Raw genomic sequence first — 27,471 nt, forward strand, 5'->3', positions numbered from 1 at the left:
GATTTGATATATAATATGCCATAGTTGCTCTGAAGCTAGGCGACACAGTCGCGTGATCCACGCGGACGCGTCGCAGTGGCGAAAAACCAGCGTGGCAGATTTCTTCTCCAGCGATTTCTGGGCTGTTTTCGACCCAGTTCTCGGCCCAGAAAACACATATTAGAGGCTATAAAGTGGGGGAATCCATTCATTCATATCACACAAGCTTTCATAATTCACTTTTCATAGTTTTAGATGTAGTTTTTAGAGAGAGAGGTTCTCTCCTCTCTCTTAGGATTAGGATTTAGGATTTCTCTTAGTTTTAGGAGTGACTCTCAATCCCAGGTTCAATGTCCTTCAATTTATATTTCTCTTCTACTTTTAGATACTCTAATACTTTTATTTGTTAATTACTTATGTTGCCCATTTGATTCATAAATATTTCATGTTAGATTGGATTGCTTTTATTAATATAATTTGAGGTATTTCAGACTTATGATTGCTCTCTTTAATTTATTAATGCTCTTTGTTTATCCAAATTATTTTTATTCAAGTACACATTTTTTCCTTTTGGCTTTGGTTGAGTCATTGGAGACACTTGAGTTATCAAACTCATTGTTGATTGAAAATTGGATTTCTTCATTTCATTAATTCAAGTTCCAATAACTCTAGCCTTTCCCAAAAAAGACTAGGACTTGAGGAATAAAAATTAATTCATCCACTTAACTTACCTTCATAGTTAGAGGTTAACAAAGTGGGAGAAAAATCCAATTCTCATTACAATTGATAAGGATAACCAGGATAGGACTTCTAGTTCTCATACCTTGCCAAGAGTTTATTTTATAGTCATTTATTTATTTTTATTGCTTTGAAAATATACCTGTGCCCATTGCCCAAACTCCAAAACCCCAATTTACAAACTCATAACCAATAATAAGAACATACCTCCCTGCAATTCCTTGAGAAGACGACCCGAGGTTTAAATACTTCGGTTATCAATTTTAAAGGGGTTTGTTACTTGTGACAACCAAAATGTTTGTACGAAGGGATTTCTGTTGGTTTAGAGACTATATCTACAATGCGACTGCTTTTATAAAATTCTTTACTGGCAAAAATCCTAACGTCAAAATGGCGCCGTTGCCGGGGAATTGCAAACGTGTGCCTTATTATTGGTTATTGTAAATATTTGCTTTTTACTTGTTTATTTGTTTTTATTTTTGTTTTTGTTTTTGCTTTTTTCATAAATTAAGAGGTTATTGGGTTTTATTTAATTATAAAAAAAATTTTCAAAAAAATTTTTCTCGGTGTTCATCTTGGATCTTCAAGCTGTTATTCGTGTTCATCTTGACCTTCAAGTTGTTCTTGGTTGTTTTCTTTGTTTTGATCTAAAAATTTTTAAATTTGTTGTCATTTTATTGTTTTTCTCTTTCCTTATTAAATTCAAAAATTCAAAATTTAAAAATCAAATTTCAAAATTCAAATTTTTTTTTCAAAAATCATATCTTTTTCAAAATCTTATCTTATCTTATTTCAAAATTTAATTTTCAAATTTCAAAATTTAATTTTCAAATTTCAAAATTTAATTTTTAAATTCAAAAATTTAAATAACCTTTTAATTTAAATTTATTTTCGTTTTTAATTTTTATTTGCTACTATGAACTCTCACCCCTTTGGCTATAAGTCTGGTTACAATTATGTTGCAGGAAGAGGAAATTACAAGGAGAACAGGCATCAAGGTTGGAATAATCAAAGATGGGAGGAGTCACAAGGATTTAATCAACCCTCATGGCAACAACCACCTCCAATGGCCTATCAACAACCACCACCATATGCCTATGAACCCTCTCCTCAAAATAACTCTGGACCACCATACTCACAAGCCCCTTACCACCAAACACCTCCATATGACCCTAACCCACATCCACCATACCAACCACCCTATGAACCGAATGAGCCATACATAGATCCACCCTAACCTCTATTGGATAACAATACACTCATCTCTAACGTCATTGGTCTCACCTCTACACTCCAAAATCTTATATCCCGCATGAACCAACCCTCTACCTCCAATATTCAACCCTCAAGCTCTAATGCACTTCCTTTTCAACCACATAATGATCTTTTCATCCCATCACCACCCTCCATGGAAGAGCACCCACATCCATCAATCCAAGAGCAATATGATCCCAATTATGCTACTGATATGGAACAGGAAAGAAGGAATCATCTTCGCGAATCCATACTTCATAAAGAGCTAGAGGAGGCCCTATGGGTAAAGGTAGGAGAGACCCTTGAAGATGAAGGAGTAGTTGAAAGGAGTTGTCATGCAAAGAAAATCATCAAGGATGAGTATGATTTTATACTTAAACAACTGGACAAAGCAGCAATTATTAAAAAGAAAGAAGTGGTTGCAAACTTAAGAGATGCTGTACCTCCATTGGAAAGTCCAGTCACAGAGCCTCCTTCCACGGTGTTTGATGTTGATGATGTTGAGGAGAGCGTACAACCTCCAAGGCAGATCATGGTAGAGGTTGATCAAGAGATGGAGATTCAAGAAGAAGAAGCACAACCTCCTATGCCCTTGGTAAGTAATGAAGAAGAGATTGAATTGGAAGAAAGCTACCCAGAGGAAGAGGTTGAAATTAAAGAAATTTGCAAAGAGGTGGAAGTTGTCAAAGAGCACAAGGGAGTGGAGCTTGAAATCACCTTGCCAAAGTTATTGGAGACCCCTTCCCCTAAGTTGCCATCATCCTTCACAACATTCAAGTGGGTAAAATTCATATCCCTTAGCTTTCTAATCCCACTTGAATATGGGCTACTGGAGATGGATGGTCAACTTAGAGCTCTTTGTGGCATTAAGAGTAAGAGGAAGATGGTCAGTGGTAAGAATTGTCCTGCAAGGTTGGTTGGTGTAAAGCTCAACTGAATGGGTCTAGGAAGTTGGTTGGCCGCTTTAGTGAGAATTCAGATTGCTTGCCACCCGGATAGAATCATGATGATCAACAAGAAGATGGGTGCAATAGCAAGGTTTGGGATCCTGGAATCTGTTCTGACAACCAACACCCCGGGAGCCTAAGAATCTGTTTGAAGCTGCTCAAAGGCTTTACGTGCCTAGTTTGGGATTCCGGAGGCCATTGGAATTACAAACATTGGTGGAGATTCCTGGATGAGTTCAAGCACAAGCCACCATAACAGGAAGTTCATCCAATGTCCAACTTAAGGACTTTAACTAAAAGTGCTAGGTGGGAGACAACCCACCATGGTATAATCGTTGCTTTTTCATTTAGTTTTATTTGTTTTCGAGTTTTATTTTATTTTATTATATTAAACCTGGAGTTTTGCATCACATTCATATTAACACTGCATTCTGCATTTTTTTTCAGATTATAAAAAAAAAAGAGAAGAAGCACGCACGCGACGCGGCAGCGTCGCTGACGCGTCCGCGTCATGTGGGACAAAATGCCCCAAAGTAAATGGTGAAAGCAATGTATATGTACTGTACTTGAAATTAGAATGCATGAATGTGTGGAAAACATAGTTAATGGACAGTTAGGTTTTGTATTATGATTACATGGATTGTCTAAGTTAGGTGGAAAGTTTAAGTTAATTAAGGATTCAGATTTTAGTCCACTTGGCCAAATACAATCCTACCTTGACCCTAACCCCATTACAACCCTTAAAAGACCTCTTGATTTATGTATTTGTGCATTAAATTTATGTTGATTGTTAGATGAAGAGCAAGCCTTAGAAAGCAAGGTTAGTAGAGAATTGAGAGAATCAAACCTTAAACACTTGAGTGATTAGAGTGTATACACTACTAGTGAGGGTTCGATGCTCGATTCTTTGTTCCCTCCTTTCATGAGCTATCTTCTTACAAGTTTACTTGTCTTTTATTGTATGATTTAGATTAGTGGAATTTGATTTATATTTGTCTTGGAGAACTTATTTACTTTTGACCAAGTAGGTAGAAACATTTTTGCATTTAGTTGCATTCATACAGATAGGTTACATTTCATATTAATCTATCATTCCTCTTCACCTTTATAGCTTCTCTTGAGCTTAGCATGAGGACATGCTAATGTTTAAGTGTGGGGAGGTTGATAAACCACTATTTCATGGTTTATCTTGTGCTCAATTGAGTGGTTTTTATCAACTCTTTACCCATTTATCCATACTAATCGTATGCTTTATGTCTTCCTTCCTGATTTTGTTCTATGATTGAAAACATGCTTTTTTGGCCTTTATATTGCTAATTTTAATAATCTCTTATTAGCATTCGATGCCTTGATATGTGTGTTAAGTGTTTTCAGAGATTACAGGGTAGGAATGGCTTAGAGGATGGAAAGGAAGCATGCAAAAGTGGAAGGAATACAAAAAGTTGAAGGAACTTCAAAGCTGTCAGCCTGACCCTCTTGCACTAAAACGGTCATAACTTGAGCTACAGAGGTCCAAACAACACAGTTCTAGTTGCGTTGGAAAGCTAACGTTCGGGGCTTCGATTTGATATATAATATGCCATAGTTTCCCTAATGCTAGATGACGCGGTCGCGTGATCCACGCGGACGCGTCGCAGTGGCAAAAAACCAGCGTGGCAGATTTCTTCTCCAGCGATTTCTGGGCTGTTTTCGACCCATTTCTCGGCCCAAAAAACACAGATTAGAGGCTATAAAGTGGGAGAATCCATTCATTCATATCACACAAGCTTTCATAATTCACTTTTCATAGTTTTAGATGTAGTTTTTAGAGAGAGAGGTTCTCTCCTCTCTCTTAGGATTAGGATTTAGGATTTCTCTTAGTTTTAGGAGTGACTCTCAATCCCAGGTTCAATGTCCTTCAATTTATATTTCTCTTCTACTTTTAGATACTCTAATACTTTTATTTGTTAATTACTTATGTTGCCCATTTGATTCATAAATCTTTCATGTTAGATTGGATTGCTTTTATTAATATAATTTGAGGTATTTCAGACTTATGATTGCTCTCTTTAATTTATTAATGCTCTTTGTTTATCCAAATTATTTTCATTCAAGTAGACTTTTTTCCCTTTTGGCTTTGGTTGAGTCATTAGAGACACTTGAGTTATCAAACTCATTGTTGATTGAAAATTGGATTTCTTCATTTCATTAATTCAAGTTCCAATAACTCTAGCCTCTCCCAAAGAAAGACTAAGACCTGAGGAATAAAAATTAATTCATCCACTTAACTTACCTTCATAGTTAGAGGTTAACAAAGTGGAAAAAAAATCTAATTCTCATTACAATTGATAAGGATAACCAGGATAGGACTTCCAGTTCTCATACCTTGCCAAGAGTTTATTTTATAGTCATTTATTTATTTTTATTGCTTTGAAAATATACCTATGCCCATTGCCCAAACTCCAGAACCCCAATTTACAAACTCATAACCAATAATAAGAACATACCTCCCTGCTATTCCTTGAGAAGACGACCCGAGGTTTAAATACTTCGGTTATCAATTTTAAAGGGGTTTGTTACTTGTGACAACCAAAACGTTTGTACGAAGGGATTTCTGTTGGTTTAGAGACTATATCTACAACGCAACTATTTTTATAAAATTCTTTACTGGCAAAAATCCTAACTTCAAATATGCATATGATGCTCCATTCTGAAAGCATGCCAAAAGGACATCTTCTGATCAATTGCGTGTATCTTTCCCAAGCTTCATAGAGGGATTCGCCTTCCTTCTGTCTGAAGGTTTGGATTTCCACTCTAAGCTTGCTCATCTTTTGAGGTGGAAAGAATTTGGCCAGGAAAGCACTGACCAGCGTTTCCCAAGAGTTCAGGCTTTTCTTAGGTTGTGAATCCAACCATGTTTTAGCTCTGTCTCTTATAGCAAAAGGGAAAAGCATAAGCCTGTAGACCTCAGGATCAACTCCATTGGTCTTGACAGAGTCATAGATTTGCAAGAATTCAGCTAAGAACTGATGAAGATCTTCCAATGGAAGTCCATGAAACTTGCAATTCTGTTGCATTAGAGAAACTAATTGAGGCTTAAGCTCAAAGTTGTTTGCTCCAATGGCAGGAATTGAGATGCTTCTTCCACAGAAGTCAGAAGAAGGTGCAATGAAGTCACCAAGCATCTTCCTTGTATTGTTGGCATTGTTATTATTTGGTTCGGCCATGTCTCCTTCTTTTTCGAAAATTTCTGTCAGGCCCTCTGATGCCAGGGCATTTCGGCCAGTTTCACTGACCTTTTCTTTACTGTTTTAGGGTAGTTTCATGCATTTTCTTAGGAAATAAGCAAGTTTTGGGTAGAATTTCACTTACATCTTGATTCAAGCAAACATTGTGAATTTTATATGATTTTATGAGAATTATGCATGAATTTAATGACAAATTGGATGATGCATGACTCATAACTTGGATTAGAGCTTTGATGCACTTTATTTGCTTGATTTCAGGACAAAGGAGGCAAGGAAAAGCCACGTTAGTAGCCACGTTAGACTAACTAACGTGACCACTAACGTGGAATGGGAGCTAGCTCGCAACGTTAATGAGAAAAGTGATCGCCAATAACGTCTTCGAAGCCATCATAGCCCACGTTAAATACCACGTTAACTACATTAACGTGGTAGTTAACATGGAGGAAAAGGAAGCTCCAAGCGTTAGTGGTAAAAGTGAGTGCCACTAATGCTCCAAAAAGGGCAATTGGCCACGTTAAGAGTCACGTTAACTCAATTAACGTGAACTCTAACGTGGAAGAGGAAGATAATGCCAACGTTAGTGACACTCACCTTTGTCACTAACATTGGACTAAGCCCATATTGGCTACGTTAAGTGCCACGTTAGCTTAGTTAACGTGAACTCTAACGTGGAAGGAGCAAGGAATCGCCAACGTTAATGACACTCACCTTTGTTACTAATGTTGGACTAAGCCACTATGAGCCACGTTAGTTACCACGTTAATTACATTAACGTGGAAGCTAACGTGGAGGAAAGGGATGATGAGCCAACGTTAGTGACACTCACCTTTGTCACTAACGTTGGAGATGGCAATCAACACCACGTTAGTGGTCACGTTAATGTAATTAACGTGAGGCACTAACGTAGGAAAGGGGCGTTTTGGAGCGTTAGTGAAAAAGGTAGGTGTCACTAACGCTCTCGAAGATTTGGCAAGCCTACGTTAAAGGTCACGTTAAATATACTAACGTGAACTCTAACGTAGGGAGAAAGGGGTACTCTCAATGTTATTGGGAAAGGTAAACCCCAGTAACGTTTGCGAAGGGCCAAGAGGCAACGTTAGTGGTCACGTTAGTGCCACTAACGTTGAAGTTAACGTGGACCATTTTGGGTTAGGAACGTTAGTGAAAAAGGTGATTGTCACTAACGTTCTCGACCCCACATTTTCACTTAACGTTAACACCACTAACGCCCTAAGCTAAAGTCCATGCCTACTGCACACTTTCTCTGCAAGTGAAGCTGAGCCCACTAAAGATGATAACTGCTTCAACTCAAGATCCAAAGGCTCATATCCAAGACTTGAAGAGCCAACTAGAATATCAGAAGAGTAGTATAAATAGGAGTAGTTTTGCACTAGAGAGGAGCTTTTGGATTGGGAGATTACTCTCTGTATAATTTTACTTTCTCTGCAACTTCTAGTTTTACTTTTGAGAATGCACTCTCCATCTTTGTTTTTCATTCCCAGAGCCATGAACAACTAAACCCCTTTCATTGGGTTAGGGAGCTCTGTTGTAATTTGATGGATCAATAATAGTTTTCATTATTCTTCTTCTTTCTTTTCTCTTGATTTTACTAGAAAGCTTTCAATCTTCATCCAATTGGGTAGTTGTCTTGGAAAAGAAGCTATTCATACTTGGATTTCTTCAGAACCTTGGAAGAGGAATGAAGACATCATGCTAGAAATGCTTTCTCATGTTGGACTAAATTGTGGTCTGGATGGATATGGTGACATATAATCCTACCAACACTTTGATTTGGAAATACATATGGTATAATCAGTGACCATACTTCATCTCTTCTCATGAGCAATTGGACCAAGGAATTGGCTATTGATCAAGATTTGAGAGATTGAATTACCAAGGAATTGGAGTTCAATCACTTAAGATTGCCAAGGAGATCAATGCATGCATTGATTGAGGAAGAGATGAAAATGAACTTGATCCGGAGAATGCAACATCTCCTAAGCCCAATGAATCCCCCATTTCTGATCTCATCCATTCTCTTTAATTTCTGCAATTTACTTTCATGCTAAATTCTCTATTCCCCATTTAAGATTCTGCAATTTACTTTCCGTCATTTATATTCAGCTCTTTATTCCCAGCATTTACATTTTCTGCTATTTACTTTCCGCCATTTAATTTCATGCACTCTCACATCAAATTCTGCTTAGCTCAACTAGAACATTCTTCTAATTAAAGTTGATTGACCAATCAATCCTTGTGGGATTCGACCTCACTCTATTGTGAGTTTTTACTTGACAACAATTTGGTATATTTGCCGAGGGAAATTGTTGAGAGAAAAGTTTCCGTGCATCATCCTCTCCAGAGGGTTGTGCTTTAGCTTCTCTAAGTTTCCTCTTAAGAGTCTTTTCAGGTTCAGGATTAGCTTCAATAAGAATGTCTTTGTCCCTGTTCCTGCTCATATGAAAAAGAAGAGAACAGAAAAGAAGAGGAATCCTCTATGTCACAGTATAGAGATTCTTTTATGTAAGTAGAAGAAGAAAAGAATAAAAGAAGGAGAAGAGAAAAATTCGAACACAGTGAAGAAGAGGGGGTTCGAATTTTGAGTGGAAGAGGAGTGTTAGTAGATAAATAAATAAATAGAAAGAGATGAGAGAGATAGAGAATTTTGAATTTTAAAAAGAATAAAAGGAAAATATTTTTGTTTTTATTTTAATTATTAGTTAGAATTCGAAAATTAAAAAGAGAAATAAAATTAAAATTAAAATTTGAAATAATTAGTTAATTAAAAAGAATTTTGAAAAAGTGGGTAGGAGTTTTTGAAAATTAGAGAGAGAAAATTAGTTAGGTGGTTTTGAAAAAGATATGATTGAAATAGAAAACTTTTAAAATCAAACCAAAAAGTCAAGTAGTTAATTGAAAAAGATTTAAAAATCAAATTTGAAAGGATAAGAAGTTAGAAAAGATTTTGAAAATTGATTTTTTGAAAAAGATATGATTGAAAATCATTTTGAAAAAGATTTGAAAAGGAAATTAAAAAGATTTTATTTTTGAAATTAAAGTTGATTACTTGACTAACAAGAAACTAAAAAGTTATGATTCTAGAATTTAAAGATTGAACCTTTCTTAATAGGCAAGTAACATAAGGAAAATATGAAGAAAGAATAAGAAAAAGATTTTGAAAATCAATAAAAAAAATTTCGAAAAATATGTAAAAAAAAATAAATGAAAAGGATTTGATATTTGAAAAAGATTTGAAAAGATAGAATTTTAAAATTGAAATTGATGAGTAAAATAAGGAAAGATATATTTTTTATTTTTGGATTTTTAGTAAAGAGAGAGAAAAACACCAAATTGAAACAAAACATAAAAATTATGAATCAAAACAACTAATGCATGTAAGAACACTTTGAATGTCAAGATGAACACCAAGAACACTTTGAAGATCAAGATGCACATCAAGACTTATTTTTGAAAATTTTTAAGAAAAGAAAAACATGCAAGACACCAAACTTAGAAATTTTCAAACTTTAGACACTAACAAATTGAAAATGCATATGAAAAATAAGAAAAGACACAAGACATAAAAATGCAAAGATCAAACAAAGAAGATCATCAAGAACACCATGCATAGGTTTTCGAAAATTTTAATGAAAATTAAAAAGATGCAATTGACATCAAACTTAAAATTTGACACAAGACTCAAACAAGAAACATGAAATTTTCGGTTTTTATGATTTTATTAATTTTTTTTGCATTTTTCGAAAATTATTTTGAAAAAGAAAATAAAAAAATTAAAAATTTTTAATACAAATTCTAGGAATCATTCAATGTTAGTCTAAAGTTTCAGTCTAAAAAGATTAGACATGGCTAGCCAAGCTTCAGTAGGACATCACATACAACAGCCAAATTGATGGGAATCAACTAGCTCCTGTGATGATAAAAGCATCATCTGAAACTCTAGAATTCATTCTTAAAAATTCTGAAGAACAAATTAAATAAATAATTTTTTTTGAAAATTTTTTTTTTCAAAAATAATAAGCATAAAAATAAAATAAAATAAAATTACCTAATCCGAGCAACAAGATGAACCGTTAGTTGTCCAAACTCGAACAATCCCCGGCAACGGCACTAAAAACTTGGTGCACGAAATTGTGATCTCTAAAACGGCGCCAACAACTTGGTACGCACAAATGTAATCTCAACTCTTTGTCACAACTCCGCACAACTAACCAGCAAGTGCACTGGGTCGTCCAAGTAATAAACCTTACGTGAGTAAGGGTCGATCCCACGGAGATTGTCGGCTTGAAGCAAGCTATGGTCATCTTGTAAATCTCAGTCAGGCAGATTCAAATGATTATGAGGTTTTGATAATTAAAATATAAATAAAATAAGATAGAGATACTTATGTAATTCATTGGTGGGAATTTCAGATAAGCGTATGGAGATGCTTTGCTCTTTCTGAATCTCTGCTTTCCTACTGCCTTCATTCAATTATTCATACTCCTTTCCATGGCAAGCTGTATGTTGGGGGATCACCATTGTCAATGGCTACCGTCCGTCCTCTCAGTGAAAATGATCCAAATGCGCTGTCACCGCACGGCTAATCATTTGTCGGTTCTCGATCATGTTGGAATAGGATCCATTGATCCTTTTGCGTCTGTCAATACGCCCAACACTTGCGAGTTTGAAGCTCGTCACAGTCATCCCTTCCCAGATCCTACTCGGAATACCACAGACAAGGTTTAGACTTTTCGGATCTCAAGAATGGCCGCCAATAATTCTAGTCTATACCACGAAGGTTTTAATCTTAGATTAGAAATCCAAGAGATACACATTCAAGCTTGTTTGCATGTAGAACGGAAGTGGTTGTTAGGCACACGTTCATAGGTGAGAATGATAATGAGTGTCACATAATCATCACATTTATCATGTTCTTGTGTGCGAATGAATATCTTAGAGAAGAAATAGGCTTGAGTTGAATAGAAAAACAATAGTACTTTGCATTAATTCAAGAAGAACAGCAGAGCTCCACACCTTAATCTATGGGGTGTAGAAACTCCACCGTTGAAAATACATAAGTGATAATGATATTCATTCGCTTCGGTCCCAGAGAGGGAACCAAAATGACCAAGACCTAGGTCTAAGGACTAAACATCCAAAGATGAAAATACAATAGTAAAAAGTCCTATTTATACTAAACTAGTTACTAAGGTTTACAGAGATAAGTAAATGATGCATAAATCCACTTCCGGGGCCCACTTGGTGTGTGCTTGGGCTGAGCATTGAGCTTTACACGTGTAGAGACTTCTCTTGGAGTTAAACGCCAGGTTGCAGCCTGTTTGTGGCGTTTAACTCTGGTTTGTAACCTGTTTTTGGCGTTTAACTTCGGAATAGGGCAGAAAGTTGGCGTTTGAACGCCAGTTTGCGTCGTCAAAACTCGGACAAAGTATGGACTATTATATATTGCTGGAAAGCCCTAGATGTCTACTTTCCAAAGCAATTGAGAGCTTGCCAATTGGGTTTCTGTAGCTCCAGAAAATCCATTTCGAGTGCAGGGAGGTCAGAATCCAGCAGCATCTGCAGTCCTTCTTCAGCCTCTGAATCAGATTTTTGCTCAGGTCTCTCAATTTCAGCCAGAAAATATTTAAAATCACAGAAAAACACACAAACTCATAGTAAAGTCCATAAATGTGAATTTTGAATAAAAACTAATAAAAATATACTAAAAAGTAATTAAAACATACTGAAAACTACTTAAAAACAATGCCAAAAAGCGTATAAATTATCCGCTCATCAATGCGTTAACTTCTGTCAAATTTCTCTCTAGAAAAAACCAAACTCTCTATTTGATTTTCTCTGCATTGTACTTCTGTAACTCAATTGGTATTCTGAGAGTCCTTTCTAAATAGAGGTGTCTCTTTTCCGCGAAGACCAGAAATTTTAGTTCACAGTAGAGGTTTGCAAATTTAATTGGATCAGAGGCAGGCACCAGTTGATCTTTTTTTTCCTATGGGGTGAAGTTCTTCTCACGCCAGGATTCATCCCCTAGAATATCTGACAGAGCGACAGATAACTGTCCTCTTTTCCTCTTACCCGTGCTGGCTTTAGCCTTGCCCTTTCCTTTTGGATCAGACATCCTGAAAAACAAAAATTCCAGGATACAGATTAACAAATAAAGCAGAGAAACAAATAGGCAATTAATGGGTAAGCATAACAAGCAGTGGATAGGTAAAAGAGAAAACAAAGCTAAAGCAAGAAGTGAGTCATAAAGATATAAAATTTTGGACTGGATGCAAAGTAGGATTCAAAGAAACCATCAGAAATCACAATCCAAGAATCTATTAAAATAAATTCAGACCGCTTGTTAGTCAAGAAACAACAATAAACATGCCTTGAAAGGGGTTGAAAAGAGTTAGTGTAAAATTAAGAGAAAAGTTAGGAAGTCACTGATGTCAAGAGATAGAAAGGTAAGTTAAAATTAGTGGCATGGTACTGTAGTTCCTAGCTAACAGAAGTGCACACGATTGAAGAACAAGCAAATCACATTCAAGCAGACAATGCAAATCATTGAGGATAAATCAGGTAGTAAAGAAATTGCAAAGAGAAATAAAATCATCAACAATGCAATTCAATTAAGAAGGGAACCAGTTGGAATGGAAATGCTAGCCTAGCAACTCATGAAATGGCTTTGGTGGAAACCAAGTAAATTGCAATTTTAAAAGCACTAAAGTCAATTCATGAGTGGAAATTTCTTAAAATAGTTTTCAGAAAAATTGGGCAGCATTCCGGCAGTAAAAGGAACGTTCCCGGAAAAATAAACAGCAAAAACTCGGTTCAAATAGAGTCAAGTCAAGCTCATATGAAGTTTAATATTTGGCAATTAGCATGAAGAACAAGACAATTCATATGGCTCAGGCATCATGAAGCAAAACAAAGCAGCTGGCGAGTCCTAAACTTAATCAAGCAGTTTGGATTTCCTAAGCATTTATTATCAATTAAAAACACTATAACCATGTGGGGATTCATAGGGATTAAGTGAATGGGCCAATAAAATAGCAATAAACAGTGATTTCATAACCAATTGAGTGCAGGCAGCATGCTTTCTTTGAGAAGAAACAAAGTAAAGGCTGAAACATGGCACAAATGTAGCAAGAACAAGCAGTTCAGAAAAGAGCAGTAATCAGCATGTTATATGAACTCAGAGCAACAATGTTAGTCAGCAATAACAAATTCAACTTATGTGAATTAATGTCATGAAGCAAAACAGTATCAAACAGCAATGAAACAGCAAGCCAGCAACATCAACAGCAACGCAATGGTGAAAATCAGATAATTTCAAACAGCAAGAACGGAGCACTTATCAGACCTAGAATCCTCTAACCACAATCTAGCTACCTAACAACATGTATTTCTATTTAATCCTAACAAACAGAGTAATTAATTAAACTAACTAGAATGAACAAACAAAAATTTAATTAAAGTAGTAACTAAACAGAGCCATAGAGGAAGGGGAACCTGGAACAGGGCAGAAGAGAAGGGTGTTGGAAAATGGAAAGGGAGGAAGACGATGGCACCGCATAGTAGCGGTAGTGGTGGCGAGCCTTGCGGTGACGCAGGGCAGCGCAGGCAGAGGCACGGCGGTGACGGTCAGAGGCGGGGGGGGGGGGGGGGTTGAGAAGGGAAAGAAGGAGGAGAAGAGAAGAAGAAAGGAGGGAGAGGGAGAGGCGGTGTCGGTGGCGGTCGGGGTCGTCGGCGGTAGTAGGGGCTGCGCAAAGGTGATGGTGGTGAGGGTGAGTGGTGGTTATGGAGGGAAGAGAGGAATTGGAACGTTGAGGGGTAGATGACGCGAGTTAGGGTTTTTGCGTCAGGGGTAGTTATAAAATTAAATCCACGCATACGCGTGGATCACGCCTGGGCATGGATGGGAGAAAAATACGTTGACGCGTACGCGTCGTTGACGCGTACGCGTGAAATGGGATAAATGCAGATGATGCGTATGCGTGAAGCACACGTATGCATCGGCCGAAATCGTGCTAAACGTACGACTCCAGCGTCATTTTGGCGCAACTCTCTGTTTGAATTGAGGGGGCTAGATTTTTCATGCGACGCGTGTGCGTCGCACATGCCCACGCGTGGGGTGCTAATAATAAAATTGATGCGTACCCGTCGGGGATGCGTACGCGTGGGCCAAATTATGCCTATAGCACACCAGCCGCACGATTCCATCACAACTCTCAGGTCGTTGGATGGAGACGCCGATTTGGGATCGACGCCCACGCGTGGCCTACGCGCACACGTGGCGTGTTTTTTTTTTTAATGCAGTATGCAGAATGCAAAATGCAGATGCTGATGCAGACATTATGAATGAACACTAAGAAAAATAGAATAAAATAAAACTACGAATAAAACAAAACAAAATAAAACGAAGACTGAAAAAGAACGATCATACCATGGTGGATTGTCTCACACCTAGCACTTTTAGTTAAAGTCCTTAAGTTGGACATTTGGTGAGTTCCTTGTCATGGTGGCTTGTGCTTGAACTCATCTTGGAATTCCCACCAATGTTTGCAATTCCAATAGCCTCCGGGGTCCAAAACTAGGCACATAAAACCTTCGAGCAAGTTAAAGCAAGTGACAAGGCTCCAGGAGTGTTGATTGGTAGAATGAACTTCGAGGTCCCAAACCTTGCTTTTGCACCTGTCTTCGCTTTGATCTACATTGTTCCAACCAGGTGGTATGCAAGCTGAATTCTCACTGAGATACCCAAGCATCTTCTGAGACCCATTTAATCGAGCTCTATACCAATCTTTGTACTTCAATTTGGAGCGTGGAACTATATTGAACCTTGCATGCCAACTCCTATCACTAACTATCTCCCTCTTACTCTTAAAGCCACAAAGAGCTCTAAGCTGGCCATCTGTTTCAAGCAAACCATATTCAAGTGGGAACGTAAGGGTTGAGGATAAGAATTTTACCCACTTGAATGTTGTATTGGATGGTAATGGCCTTGGGAGAGGTGTTTCCAATGGTCTTGCAAGCTCCACTCCCTTGTACTCTTCTGTAAATTCTTCCACCTCCTTGCAAACCTCGTCAACTACAACCGCATCCTGATCAAAATCTTCTACTTGTTCCCCATCACTCAAGTCATAAGTTGGAGGTTGAGAGAAGTCTACCTCCACATCATCTTCATATTCACTTGGGGAAGGGTATTCAAGCTCAAGGGGTTCAATTGCGGATGCAAGTTCATCACTAGGAGGGCTTGATCTATGATCATCATCACCAAGGGAACTTGCTTTCGTATCTATTCCATCCAATTCTTCATAAGGTACATGCCTTGGAGGTTGTGCACTTTCCTCCTCAACATCAATTTCAAACTTTTTGGCAGAATTCTCTATAGCTCTGGATTTCCATGGATGTTCAGCATCTCCTAGGTCTTCAACCACTTCTTCTTCTTCAATAATTTCGGTTTTCTCCACTTGTTCCAGTACAAAATCATGCTCCTCACTGTCCACCGGAGTTTCTAGTGTCTCCTTCATACTACGTTCTTCATTAGATTCTCCACATGAAGCTATGGGGCTTCTTTGACTGTCCAAATGTTGGGAAGCAAATCGATTTATCACTCGCTCCAATTGATGAAGGGTTGCATGAAATTGGTCCACTGTTTCCGTCAGACGATCCCTTGACTCTTGTGTCTCTTGGGCAACATGATTAGGATCATAAGGCTCTTGAATTGATGGATATGGACATGATGGATATGGAGGTAGTGTATATTGAGGTGGTGGTTCGAAGTATGGCTCATATGGCTCTTGGTATGGTGGGTAAGGATTGGGGTCATATGGGGGTGTCTGGTGGTAAGGTACTTGTTAGTATGGTAGTTCAAAGCTATGTTGAGGAGGGGATTCATAGGTATATTTTGGTGGGTGTTGATTGTCACGGAGAAGTCCTGAAGAACGGATGCTTGACGGTTTAGAATTCAGAATAAATTCCCGTTGCAAGTTTAGTTTCTAAACCAAGCAATCATCCTTTCTTACAAACGTTTTGGTTGTCACTAGTAACAAACCCCTTAATAAATTGATAACTGAAGTATTTAAACCTCGGGTCGTCTTCTCAAGGAATTGCAGGGAGGTGTTCTTATTATTGGTTATTAGTCTTGTAAATTGGCGGTTTTGAAAGTAAGGAACAGGTAATTTAAATGATAAGTAAAATAAATTAACAATAATAAAATCTCTTGGCAAGGTATAAGAATTAGAAGTTCTATCCTAGTTATCCTTATCAGATGTGATGAGAATTGGGTTTTAATCCCACTTAGTTAACCTTTACTAAAGCAAAGGAAAGTCAAGTTGACAAATTAGTTTGATCCTCAAGTCCTAGTCAATCCCTGTGGGAGGACTAGCTTTAGAGCGATCTAGATCAATTAGTAATCTGCCAATTTCAACCACTGCTGAGTTTGACAACTCAAGTATTACGAATTACTTAACCAAAGCCAAAAGGAAGAAAATACCTAAATTAAATTGAAAGCATTCATAAATAGAATAAAGCAATCATAAATCTGAAACATATCAAATTACGTTTAAACATAAATTCAAATCTAACATTGAAAAGTTCATAAAGTAAATTGGGAAAAGAAATAAAAGGAACGTTGAACCTGAGAAGCAGTTGAAATCCTAAATCCTTTAAGAGAAATCCTAATCCTAAAACTTAAGAGAGAAGAGAGAACCTCTCTCTCTAAAAACTACATCTAAATTATGAAAAGTGAATTATGGGGGACATGTTCATGAATGGATGCATTCCCCCACTTTATAGCCTCTAATCTGTGTTTTCTGGGTCAAAAACTGGGTCAAAAACAGCCCAGAAATCGCCCCCAGCGATTTCTGTTACATTCAGGTCGCGGCAAGGTGACGCGGAAGCGTCGTCCACGCGTTTGCGTGGATTGCATTTCTGCCAGGTCACGTGTCTGCGTGATCCACGCGTTCGCGTTGCCTGGCTTCAGGGCAGCTATGGCAAATTATATATCAAATCAAATCCCCAGACGTTAGCTTTCCAATGCAACTAGAACTGCGTCATTTGGACCTCTGTAGCTAAAGTTATAACCGTTTGAGTGCAAAGAGGTCAGGCTGGACAGCTTAGCAATTTCTCCAACTTCTTGTATTCCTTCCACTTTTGCATGCTTCCTTTCCAACCTTTGAGCCATTCATGCCTTGTAATCTCTGAAATCACTTAACACACATATCAAGGCATCTAATGGTAATAAGAGAGGATTAAACATTGGGAACTTAAGGCCAAAGAAGCATGTTTTCAATCAAAGCACATAATTAGGAAGGCAAATGTAAAACCATGCAAATAGTATGAATAAGTGGGTAAAGAGTTGATAAAAATCACTCAATTGAGCACAAGATAAACCATGAAATAGTGGTTTATCAACCTCTCCACACATAAACATTAGCATGTCCTCATGCTAAGCTCAAGAGAAGCTATAAAGGAGTGGAGAGGAATGATAGAGAGTATGCAATGCAACCTATCTATATGAATGCAACTACATGCTAAGATGTTTCTATCTACTTGGTTAAAAGTAAATAAGCTCTTCAAGACAAACATAAATCAGATTTCACTAATTCAAATCTTATAATAAAAAGCAAGTAAACTTGTAAGAAGATAGCTCATGAAAGCAGGGAACATAGAATTAAGCATTGAACCCTTACTGGTAGTGTATATCACTCTAACTCTCAAGTGTCTAGGGTTAATTACTCTACTCTTCTCTAGTCATGCTTTCTAAACTTTGTTCTTCATCTAACCAATCAACAAAAATTTAATGTACCAATGCAAACATCATGAGGTCTTTTCAAGATTGTAATGGGGCTAAGGTAAGGGTGATGGTATATAGATATGGCTAAGTGAGCTATAAATTGAATCTTTAATTAACCTAAACTTTCACCTAACATACATATACTCTATATAATTCTAATTCATACCTAGCTACCTAAAATTCCCACTTTTGCATCACATACTCATGTATCAACTTTTCTTTTTAATTTATCACATGTGCATTGATCTTTCATTATTAAACTTAGCATTGGGGTAATTTTCTCCCCTTATTTATTTACTTATTTATTGAATATATTTTTTTTATTTTTTTTTTGAACATGAAAATAAACACGGCTTATCAATGCACATGGATTTTTAATTTTTTATAGTTTCACATGAGTAGGTACACAAATTTCCATTATTTTATCATGGTAAAAACATAACACATTCCCTTATTAACCCATATTCCCACAGTTTCCCCACAATTAATTGTTACACAATCCCTATCTTAAGCTAACCAAAGATTCAATTAGGATATTTAATTATTTTTCTGCTTAAGGCTAGTGATGTGGTAAAATATAGAATAAATGGGGGTTTACAAGGCTCAAAGTGGCTGACAAGGATGATTTAAAGGGTAGGCTTATTTGGCATAAGTGAGCTAAATAAGTAATGGCCTCAATCATATGCAAGCATGTAAATACACTAAATATTGGACATATAGAATAGAACAAAGCAAAGATTGCAATCATAGAGAAGAAAACACACAAGAATAAAAATTTATGGTTAAATAATGTAACCATATAAATAAGCTCAAAATCTCACAGGTTGTGTGTTCTTAGCTTTTTAAACTATGTTCCAAATACAACTTCAAACAAGTTTTAATAGAAAAGTTTTTAATTTAAATTAGTGAAATACTATAAAAATTTCTTGAAAAAGAAAATATTACTTCAACTAAGTAGTAACTAAATGCATAAAATCAAACAAACATGCAAATAAATATGCAAATGCAACAATGAACAAAGAAAATAAAATATTTGTGTTGAGAAGAAAATAACTAACCCATGGAGATCGGTATCGACCTCCCCACACTTAAAGATCGCACCGTCCTCGGTGCATGCTAAGATGTGCAAGTGGACGGGTTGCTTCAATTGACGCTTTTCTCATCAAGGAATGTGCGTAGGAACTTGTTTGTCTCTCCCATGTAAACGTCTTCCGGTTCTCTTCCTGGTGGCCATCCTGAAAGAAAAAGGGAAGAAAAGTAACCAAAAACAAAGATGAAAAACAAATAGAACATGGGTTGGTTAATGCCAAATAATGAGGGTCTCAATTACGTGGTAGCTACAACATGCAAGTGAGAAAACAATAAAAGCACCTGGCATACCAGTGGTGCAAAATTTTGCAACAATAAGGGAGAGTGTGGGTAAGGAGAGTTAATGTAAATTCATGTCAATGCAAAATTAAAATAGGAATAAAAGATTGGCATTGATTTAAATAATATTACCTAACCAGAATAAAACAAGTCTCTAAGCACCTAAAATAATCCCAGAGAAGATGCAATAGTGAAATAAGAAAATTCAACACCAAAGGAAAAATAATGAATTTAGAAAAGAAAATAAAAATATGCACAAAATTAAAATGTAATGAATGAAAGTATGCAAATAAATTAAATAAAATAGAATGGAGGTGAAAAAAGATGAGAAGTTAAAAAGATGAAGAAGAAGAAAGTAAGAAAGGAAGAAGAAAGAAATAAGAAGGGAAAAGAAAAAAATTAGGATTACGGAAGAAAAGACAAGATTTTTGGCACTGATCTGGATAAGCTGTGCGCCGCATGTGACGCGGACGCGTGAGTGACGCGTTCGCGCGGATAGCGCTTCTATGAAGTGACGCCGACGCGTGGATCACGCGTTCGTGTGGAGTGATTTATGCCATTAGCGCGAGGGCAGCCTCGCGGTCGCGCAACTCTCTGTTTTAAATGCATTTTGCCAAAAATCTGGGTGACGCGGTAGCGTGGTCGACGCGATCGCTTGAGTGGCCATACTTTGAAAAATGATGCGGACACGTGGGGCACGCGTTCGTGTGGTGGGGCTTGTGCTTCTAGCGCGGTTCCAGCCCCACTCCATCACAACTTGCTGCCATTCACCTTTTTTACGTCGATTTTTAGGGCACGCGTTCGCGTGGGTGACGCGGACGCATGAGAGGCATTTTTCGCAAATGACGCAGACGCGTCAGCGATGTAGTCGCATGGGTCAATTTGTGCCACAGGCACGCCTCCAGCCACGCTCTTGCGTGACTCTCTGTTCAATTTTCTTTTCTTCCCAATGCACTTGTGACGCGGACGCGTCAGCGACGCTTGGCGTGCATATTTTTTTTTAATGCAAAATGTAGAATGCAGTATGCAGATGTTATGAATAATTCCAGGTTCAATGAAATAAAATAAAATTCAAAAACAAACAAAACTAAATAAAATTAAAACTAAAAAAGGAACGATCAGACCATGGTGGGTTGTCTCCCACCTAGCACTTTTAGTTAAAGTCCTTAAGTTGGACATTTGGTGAGCTCCTTGTCATGGCGGCTTGTGCTTGAACTCATCCTGAAATTGCCACCAATGCTTGGACTTCCAATGGCCTCGGGGATTCCAAACTAGGCGCAGAGAGCCTTCAAGCAGGTTAAAGCAACTGACATGACCCCAAGAGTGTTGATTTCTAGACTGAATTCCGGGGTCCCAAACCTTGCTTTTGCACCCGTCTTCTTGTTGATTATTAGTGTTCCAACCGGGTGGCAGGCAATCTAAATTCTCACTAAAGCAGCCAAACAACTTCCTAGACCCATTCAGTTGAGCTTTACACCAACCTTTGCATTTAAACTTTGAGCTTTCCACCATATTGAATCTTGCATGACGACTCCTACCACTAACCATCTTCCTCTTACTCTTAATGCCACAAAGAGCTCTAAGTTGACCATCCGTCTCCAGTAGCCCATATTCAAGTGGAATTAGAAAGCTAAGGGATATGAATTTTACCCACTTGAATGTTGTGAAGGATGATGGCAACTCAGGGGGAGGTATTTCTAACGAATTTGCAAGCTCCACTCCCTTGTGCTCTTCTCTGACAACTTCCACCTCTTTGCAAGTTTCTTCAATATCAACCTCTTCCTCTTGGTAGCTTTCTTCCAATTCAATCTCTTCTTCATTGCTCACCAAGGGCATGGGAGGCTGTGCTTCTTCTTCTTTAATCTCCATCTCTTGGCCAACCTCTTCCAAGTCTTCAACTATGATATGCCTTGGAGGTTGTACACCCTCCTCAGCATCAATTTCAATCGCCTTGGAAGGAGGTTTTATAACCTGACTTTCCCATGGAGGTTCAGCATCTCCTAAGTCTGCAACCACTTCTTCCTCTGGAACTATTACGGCTTCCTCCACTTGTTCCAATACAAAGCCGTGTTCCTCATTGTCCACCGAAGTTTCTAGTGTCTCCTTCATGCTACGCTCTTCTTTTGATTCTCCATATGCAGCCATGTAAGTACTTTGAGTGCTCAGATATTGAGAAGCTAATTGATTTATTAACTCGCCTAAGGCGGCCGCGAAATTTAGCACACTCTTATTCATCTTTTCTTGCCCTTGAAGAATAACACTAAGGGCACTGTTATCCAATGGAGGTTGGGGTGGATAGGAGGGTTCATTATTTTGGAGAAAGGGTTCATGGTAGGAAGGTGGTTCTTCTTGATAAGGATATGGGGATGGTGAATATTGAGATGGTGGTTCTGGGTGTGGTTCATATGGTGGTTGGTATGGTGGATATAGGTTAGGGTCATATGGTGGTGTTTGGTGGTAAGGGGCTTGTAAGTATGGTGGTCCAGAGTTGTGTTGAGGAGATGGTTCATAAGCATATGGCGGGACTTGTTGGTAACTACAAGGGGGTCCACCATAATCATCATCTTGGTATGCATCACAGAATGGTTGTTGGTTATAGTGCATTGGAGGGAGTTGTTGCCAAGAGGGTTGATCAAATCCTTGTGACTCCTCCCATCTTTGATTGTTCCAACCTTGATGCCTGTTCTCATTGTAATTTCCTTTTCCTGCAACATAATTGTAACCAGACTCATAGCCAAAGGGGTGAGAGTTCATAGTAACAAATAAAAATTAAAAACAAAAATAAAAAATAATTTTAAATTAAAAGGTTATTGAAATTTAAATTTTGAATTTGAAAATTAAATTTTGAATTTTGAAATTTAAAATTTTGAAATTTGAAATTTGAATTTTAAAATTTTGAATTTTGATTTTTGAATTTTAAATTTTAAAATTTGAATTTTGAAATTTTGAAATTTTAAATTTGAAATTTGAATCTTAAATATTGAATTCTGAATTTTGAAAAAGTTAATAATATAAGATAAAGATTTAAATTTTGAAAAGATTTGATTTTTTAAAATTTTTAAATTTAAATTTTGAAATTTGAATTTTGAATTTTGAAAATTAAATATTGAAATTTGAAATTTGATTTTTTGAAATAAGATAAGATAAGATTTTGAAAAAGATATGATTTTTGAAAAATATTTGAATTTTGAAATTTAAAACTAAGATAAGATAAGATAAAAAAAGTTTTAAAATAAAAATCGAAATTTTTAAAAGGAAATTTCGAAAATCCAATTAAAATAAAGAGAAAAGATATTTTTGAATTTAATTAGGAAAGAGAAAAACAATAAAATGAAACCAAACCTAAAATTTTTAGATCAAAATGAAGAAAACAACTAAGAACAACTTGAAGGTCAAGATGAACACGAAGAACAAATTTTTGAAAAAAATTTTAATAACTAAATAAAAAATCAATAACCTCTTAATTTATGAAAACGCAAAAATAAAAACAAAAAATAAAAACAAATAAACAATCAAAAAGTAAATATTTACAATAACCAATAATAAGGCACACGTTTGCAATGCCCCAGCAACGGCGCCATTTTGAAGAACGGATGCTTGACGGTTTAGAATTTAGAATAAATTCCCGTTGCAAGTATAGTTTCTAAACCAAGCAATCATCCTTTCTTACAAACGTTTTGGTTGTCACGAGTAACAAACCCCTTAATAAATTGATAACCGAAATATTTAAACCTCGGGTCATCTTCTCAAGGAATTGCAGGGAGGTGTTCTTATTATTGGTTATTAGTCTTGTAAATTGGGGGTTTTGAAAGTAAGGAACAGGTAATTTAAATGACAAGTAAAATAAATTAACAATAATAAAATCTCTTGGCAAGGTATAAGAATTAGAAGTTCTATCCTAGTTATCCTTATCAGATGTGATGAGAATTGGGTTTTAATCCCACTTAGTTAACCTTTACTAAAGCAAAGGAAAGTCAAGTGGACTAATTAGTTTGATCCTCAAGTCCTAGTCAATCCCTGTGGGAGGACTAGCTTTAGAGCGATCTAGATCAATTAGTAATCTGCCAATTTCAACCACTGCTGAGTTTGACAACTCAAGCGTTACCAATTACTTAACCAAAGTCAAAAGGAAGAAAACATCTAAATTAAATTGAAAGCATTCATAAATAGAATAAAGCAATCATAAATCTGAAACACATCAAATTACGTTTAAACATAAATTCAAATCTAACATGGAAAAGTTCATAAAGTAAATTGGGAAAAGAAATAAAAGGAACATTGAACCTAAGAAGCAGTTGAAATCCTAAATCCTTTAAGAGGAATCCTAATCCTAAAACCTAAGAGAGAGAAGAGAACCTCTCTCTCTAAAAACTACATCTAAATTATGAAAAGTGAATTATGGAGGACATGTTCATGAATGGATGCATTCCCCCACTTTATAGCCTCTAATCTGTCTTTTTTGGGCCAAAAACTGGGTCAAAAAACAGCCCAAAAATTGCCCCCAGCAATTTCTGTTACGTTCAGGTCGCGGCAAGGTGACGCGGAAGCGTCATCCACACGTTTGCGTGGATTGCATTTATGCCAGGTCACGCGTCCGCGTGATCTACGCGTTCGTGTCGCCTGGCTTTGGGGCAGCTATAGCAAATTATATATCAAATCGAAACCACGGACGTTAGCTTTCCAACGCAACTGAAACCGCATTATTTGGACCTTTGTAGCTAAAGTTATAGCCGTTTGAGTGCAAAGAGGTCAGGCTGGACAGCTTAGCAATTTCTCCAACTTCTTGTATTCCTTCCACTTTTGCATGCTTCCTTTCCATCCTCTAAGCTATTCTTGCCCTGTAATCTCTGAAATCACTTAACACACATATCAAGGCATCTAATGGTAATAAGATAGGATTAAACATAGGGAACTTAAGGCCAAAGAAGCATGTTTTCAATCAAAGCACATAATTAGGAAGGCAAATATAAAACCATGCAAATAGTATGAATAAGTGAGTAAAGAGTTGATAAAAACCACTCAATTGAGCACAGGATAAACCATGAAATAGTGGTTTATCAGGTCCACCATAACCATTGTCTTGTTATGCATCATAGAATGGTGGTTGATAGTCCATTGCAGGTGGTTGTTGCCAAGAGGGTTGATCAGATCCTTGTGGCTCCTCCCATCTTTGATTTTCCCATCCTTGATGCATATTCTCATTATAATTTCCTCTTCCTGCAACATAGTTGTAACCAAACTCAAAGCCAAAGGGGGTGAGAGTTTATAGTAGCTAAAAAAATAAAAACAAAAAAAGTAAAAATAAGCAATTAATTCCTAAACTAACAAAAACTAGCAAACAAGCAAAAAGCAAATATTTACAATAACCAATAATAAGGCACACGTTTGTAAGTCCCCGGCAACAGTGCCATTTTGACAAACGGATTTCTGCTAGTAAAGAATTTCACAAATAAGTTCTCGTTGCTAGTATAGTATCTAAACCAACAGAGAATCTTTTTGTACAAAAATTTGGTTGTCACCAAAGCAAACCCAATAAAATTAAACCGAAGTATTTAAACCTCGGGTCATCTCCCAAGGAATTACAGGGAGGTGTGTTTATTATTGGTTATGGAAAAGTATCTTTTTGGGGTTTTTGAAAAAGGAACAAGAAAAGTAAATTGCAAGAAAGTAAATTGATAATTAAGAAAACTCTTAGCAAGGTATGAGAATTAGACGTCCTATCCTAGTTATCCTTATCAATTGTGATAAGAATTGTTCATTGCTCCCACTTAGTCAACCTCTAACTATGAAGGTAAGTCAAATGGATAAATCAATATGAATCCTCAAGTCCTAGTCAACTCCCAAGGAAATACTAGAGTTAGTGGAATTCAAGTCAATTAACAACTTTCAATTATCAATCAACAAAGGAGTTTGATAACTCAAGAGTCTCCAATCACTCAATTCAAGCTGAGAATATAAAAATCTAACTTAAAACCAAAATATGAAATACCTCAAATTGCATTAAATAAAGAAATCAAATCTAACATGGAGTTCATAAACCAAATTGGGAAAATAAACAAACTAGAATACTAGAATAAATAAAAGTAGAAGAGAAACTAAATTAAAGGAACATTAAACCTGGAATTGAGAAGACATAAACCTAAAACTAAGAGAAATCCTAAAACCTAGAGAGAGGAGAGAGCCTCTCTCTCTCTAGAAACTACATCTAAAACCTAAAATTGTGAATAATGAGAAGTGTGTTTTTTCTTGATTCCCCCATTCTGCAGCCTCTATTCTGTGTTCTCGGGCTTGGAATTGGGCCAAAAAGGAGCCCAGAAATCGCCCCCAGCGCTTTCTGCAACTTTCTGCACGTGGCGCATGTCACGCGTACGCGTCAGTCATGCGTGCGCGTTATTTGGCGAAATTCCTTATCATGCGTACGCGTCAGTCATGCATACGCGTCACTTGGCTTCTGTGCTAGGCACGCGTACGCGTCGCTCATGCGTGTGTGTTGCTGCCAGCTTCTCAAAACTTCATTTTTCACGTTCCTTCCACTTTTGCATGTTTCCTTTCCATCCTCTAAGCCATTCCTGCCCTATAAAGCCTGAAAACACTCAACACACAGATCATGGCATCGAATGGTAATAAAGGATAATTAAAATTAGCAGTTTAAAGGCCCAAGAAAGATGTTTTCAACTATATCACAGAATTAGGAAGGAATTGTAAAACCATATGAATTATATGAATAAGTGAGCAAAGAATTGATAAAAACGATTCAAATTAGCACAAGATAAACCACAAAATAGTGGTTTATCACAATCACATACAGCCTGCTATTGAAGAAATCACTCACAAGCAAAGAGAGCAATAATACCGGAGTTAATTCTGAAAGGCAAAGCAACTCCCATCCTCAACTCTATTCCCATTATTGATTCCATTTATTTCCGTATCCCTATTTCTATTAAAATATCTCATGTGTATAACTACTAAAACTAGATGTATCGGAACACTTATAAAAACATCTCTAAAAGTTCTTTTCTGAGCTACTAGCATTAATGACACTAGTAACATATTTAATATGAGAATAGAACATGTATGATGAAGCCTTAGCATTGCTAAAGTCATCAGAGAGTACTAGTGCTAAGCTGCACCAGTAAATTGTGAACCCGGTTAAACTGATCACCTGTTTTTAACAAAAACTGACCAGGTAATATTCACTACTAGAAAACTAGTTATTACAGATGGATATTTCCGACGGATTTTATCCCACGGAAATACAGACGGAAATTCAGAGGGATTTTTTTGTCGGAAAACAAAAAAAAATGAATTAGCATAAATTACAGACGGAAAATAGAATCCGTCGATAATTATGTCAGTAAAATTAATTTTTTTTGTGGGAAATAGTTACAGACGGAAAATCCGTCTTTAATTAAATAGACAAAATGCTGCGTTTTATTAAATTATTATAGACGAAAAATCCATCTATAATTTAAAATTTTCCATCGAAAAATTTTAATTTAGACCTAACTTCATCCCCACCCTATCGACCTCCTTTCACATACACAAAATCACAGATCAAACGAGTTGTTCCTCTCTCCTTCAATGAGCTTCTCCGTCCTGCACGAGATTATTCTTCTTCTTTCCTCACTCATAGCGCCACCACCACCACCCTAACCACAGCAGCTACCTTCTCCTTCTTCTCCTCTCTTTTAAACAATGAACCAGTAGAACACAGCCCCTGTCTCTCTCGTTTTTTGTCATTCGCAGAACAAATCAAGCTCAAGCTCCTGTTCTCTTCATCTCAGGTGAGCTCTAGCATACCGGCGCCACCTGTAGCAGCATCTGTCCCCACCACCGCCGCGCCTTTCTCTCTCTCTTTTTATCCCCACTCAGATCTGGCTCGCATATCTTCTCAGCGCCGCAGCCATCATCACCTCTAGTCAATGCTTCCAGGTTTTGGTTTCAAAATTTTTTTAATTTCTGTTAAGTTTAATTAATTTTGTTTAGTTAGTTTGATTTTCGTAATTAGTTTAGTTAGATTTGTTTTCTGATTAGTGGATTTTTAGGTTTTGATTAGATTATGTTTAGTTAGATTTGTTTTTTCTGATTTTATTAATTAGTTTAATTTAAAATTTATTGTTGAAACACTTTTCCTCATGGTTTTTCAATTTTTGGT

The 27,471-nt window shown here is 36.9% G+C and overlaps 1 non-coding gene across 1 annotated transcript; it reads left to right on the plus strand.

Moving 5' to 3' along the window:
- The first annotated feature begins 5,615 nt into the window (after positions 1-5,615).
- Positions 5,616-5,719, plus strand: LOC112731060 (small nucleolar RNA R71). Its single transcript, XR_003166854.1, has one exon. It is a non-coding gene; the product is annotated as a small nucleolar RNA R71 (small nucleolar RNA).
- The last annotated feature ends 21,752 nt before the right edge of the window (positions 5,720-27,471 follow it).

Source organism: Arachis hypogaea, chromosome 12 (assembly GCF_003086295.3).
Source record: "Arachis hypogaea cultivar Tifrunner chromosome 12, arahy.Tifrunner.gnm2.J5K5, whole genome shotgun sequence".
Lineage (NCBI taxonomy): Eukaryota > Viridiplantae > Streptophyta > Magnoliopsida > Fabales > Fabaceae > Arachis > Arachis hypogaea.